This window comes from Rattus rattus, chromosome 17, assembly GCF_011064425.1.
Source record: "Rattus rattus isolate New Zealand chromosome 17, Rrattus_CSIRO_v1, whole genome shotgun sequence".
NCBI lineage: Eukaryota > Metazoa > Chordata > Mammalia > Rodentia > Muridae > Rattus > Rattus rattus.
Window position 1 is genome coordinate 23,349,258 of NC_046170.1, and position 2,970 is coordinate 23,352,227.

The 2,970-nt window shown below is 40.5% G+C and overlaps 1 non-coding gene across 1 annotated transcript; it reads right to left on the reverse strand.

Annotated features, from left to right (window-relative positions):
* Positions 1 to 1,174: 1,174 nt before the first annotated feature.
* LOC116886741 lies at positions 1,175 to 1,306 on the reverse strand. Its single transcript, XR_004386148.1, has one exon. It is a non-coding gene; the product is annotated as a small nucleolar RNA SNORA17 (small nucleolar RNA).
* Between the last annotated feature and the right edge of the window lie 1,664 nt (positions 1,307 to 2,970).

The following is a 2,970-nucleotide window of genomic DNA, read 5'->3' on the forward strand; positions in this document are numbered from 1 at the left end:
CACCATAAAGGTCAGCTCTGTCCTGGTGCCCAGAAGGGCACAGGGCCCATTCTATCAAGTACTACAGCAGGAGAGGGACAGGGTCAGTTCTCTCATTCTGGTGTCCTCGGGGACAGCTATCCTGCATGCTGTAAGTGGCAAGGAGTGAGGAAAGGAGGGCATATCTCCTTGCCTCCCCATGCCACACACAGCTGTCAAGTGGTGCAGTCCAGTCTCATGCTTCTGCCTCTAGGGTCAGCTCTATTTTGCTGCTCCTGAGTGCCACAGCTAGTGAGGGACAGGAACAGCTCTGCTGCTCTCATGATGACAGGGCTAGGTGTTCTGCCTGGCAGGCAATGAGGGACAAGGCTGGAGAAGTGTATCTTTCCCTTGTCCATCTACTTCAGGTGCACAAGTAGTAAGGTCAATTTTCCCACATATGTTTCCCTTGGTGCCTGCACACTCATGAATTCTACAATATGCAGGGCTCTTTCTCCTAAGCCCTGCAGCTGGCTAGGGACAGGATCATCTCTCCTTTTCTCATACCTCTAGGTCAGCAATCCCACAACGCCCAGGTGAGGACTTTTCTGCATACACCCTGGACATCAACAAGTCCCCGAGTGGCAACACAGACTGGGGAATCAGCTTGGTCTTGGTGGTTACAGAACCCTGCTGCTACAGGGCTGTAGACCCAAATATGGCTCCCAGTGGAATCATAGGTCAGGACCCTACCATGGTCCTAGGTGGCATTACACACACATCAGGCCATTCCTCACTACCCTCAAATCTTCAGTTCTGCCTCTTTTCATTGTGCCCACATTCTTCTGGTTTTCTTTCTCCTCCATTTCACTACCACATGTGTCTGGGATCATCTCAAGAGTAGTTTCAGGGGTGATATGTCCCACTAGTGCATTATAATGCTAGGCAAAGGTCATCTCAGGCATGGTCGGTTCCCCATCCCAGGACTATGTAGAAACAGACTGGAGGTTAACTCCTCAGGTTAGCTCCTCAACCAGCCCACTTGAAGTGGTCTCTTACAAGGGTAATCTGTCATAGGGTTCACTCCTGCCTGGGACCCATGTCCTCAGGTGGGGCTCTTCTAGTGTCCAGCTTGCTTTCCACCAGGAATGCCTATCTCAGTCTGCCTGGCACCTTACTGGTGATTGTCTCAGACTTTCTTTTTTTCAGGGGAATGTTTTCAAAGCCACTAACCATTCTGATGTTCACAGGTCAGAACACTGAGTGTAAACATAGGTTCACTCCTCTCTGTCACCTACTGATGCACATGCGACACAGAAGCCACACCTGCAGTGAGTCTTTGGTATGTTTACCACTTTTAAAAGCTAAAGAAAATAGGCATTCTAATGAGGCATATGTGATTATTAATTTTTACATAAAGGGATAACTCTTAGCTAAATGCTTGATACTGAAAAATGAAGAAGATCTAACATGTTCCAGAGCTGCTTGATACTCAGTTTTTATAATCACCAGTGTCTTTTCACATAAACACATAGCACAGGACAGCACAAGTATATTTAAGATCATTTTAGAAAATTTTAGAGATACTGCTGTAATCTTAAGTCAAAATTCCCTGAAATTTAATGAAAGTCAAGTCAGCAACTCAAGTAACAATTTTTAAAATGATACATTCTAAACCAATCTAATACAAATCTATAGCAACTTGATACCTGCTGATGAATGATGTAAGGGAATAATGAAAGTCTTTCTTTTTCATAATTAAACTATTGTGCTTCTGTGAAAACAGAAAATTTTGTGCATACAATAAACCACCCTAATTTATAGCGTGTAACACTGTCAAATTTGACGTGAAGCTTTCCAAGCTGAATTTGTTGACTGGTATGGTGTTGTGATGGCTTGCAGGACACAAAGCCATGGGTCGAAGAGAGCTGCAGTGATGATGCCACCATGGAGCATGGACAATGACTCTAGAAACTCTTCAGATAAATTAATTTTGGATTATTTTTTTCTTCATTGAACATTCAAAAATTTCACTGTTACAGAATATTTCACAATCCCTCACATTCAGTTATAGGATCCCATATAATGACAACCCATACTTGAAGGCTTTGTGCTCTGGATATAAGCCTTGGTTACAGCTCTCTATACAACAACCTTCAAGACATACATCTCATGGTAAATGGCATCATCTCCCTTTGTAAGAGGGATAGAGATTACTTATTTATTTATTATGATGCATATGATCTTCTTGGGGGATCCACTGTCTTTAGTCACTGATCTTTGGGATCAGTCATTAATGTTCAAAAGCAGATGGATGATCCCAGATCAGAGAACAAACTTACCACATCTCTCCTCTACTTTATCTAGAGAATTGATCTTATCTCATGTGGTTAATATTCAACTTCCTTTTACTGTATAGTATTATGTGAAGCAGCAATCATATCTTTATATTCTTAAAATTTCAGCAACTGTCTGAAATATAATAGGGACATAATAGGAACTTAGTAAATATCTGTTTGTAGTAGGTTATTTTCTTTTAGCTCTCTTAAAAGATAGTAAGTATATGGCATTACAATTTATAGGAACTTTTCTTGATCACACCTATTTCACCATTACCTAATACCATTTTTCATGTGGAGAAGACACATGATTGGTGTAGTTGACTTCAGAAATGAAGACGTCACATTTAATGGCCATGATAGGAAACATTACATATTACCAACACTAATAGAAGCTACATAATGAGGATCACTACTACAAGCATGTTTATGTTCAGGGTATAAAAATCATTTTAAAGTTACCCATGTTATCTTTCTTCAGAATTTCATGCTGACCCCAAAATACAAAAATACTTGTTAAAGAATATCTGTGGATATTATGCTACTAACCTATGGTAAATAAATAATTCACATGCTCAAAAGATGAAAAAAATGACAAATCCTTATAAAAGCAATGAAAATCATCACCATTCCGAAATTCTGTAATATATTTCAAGATAAGGGTTAAGGAGGT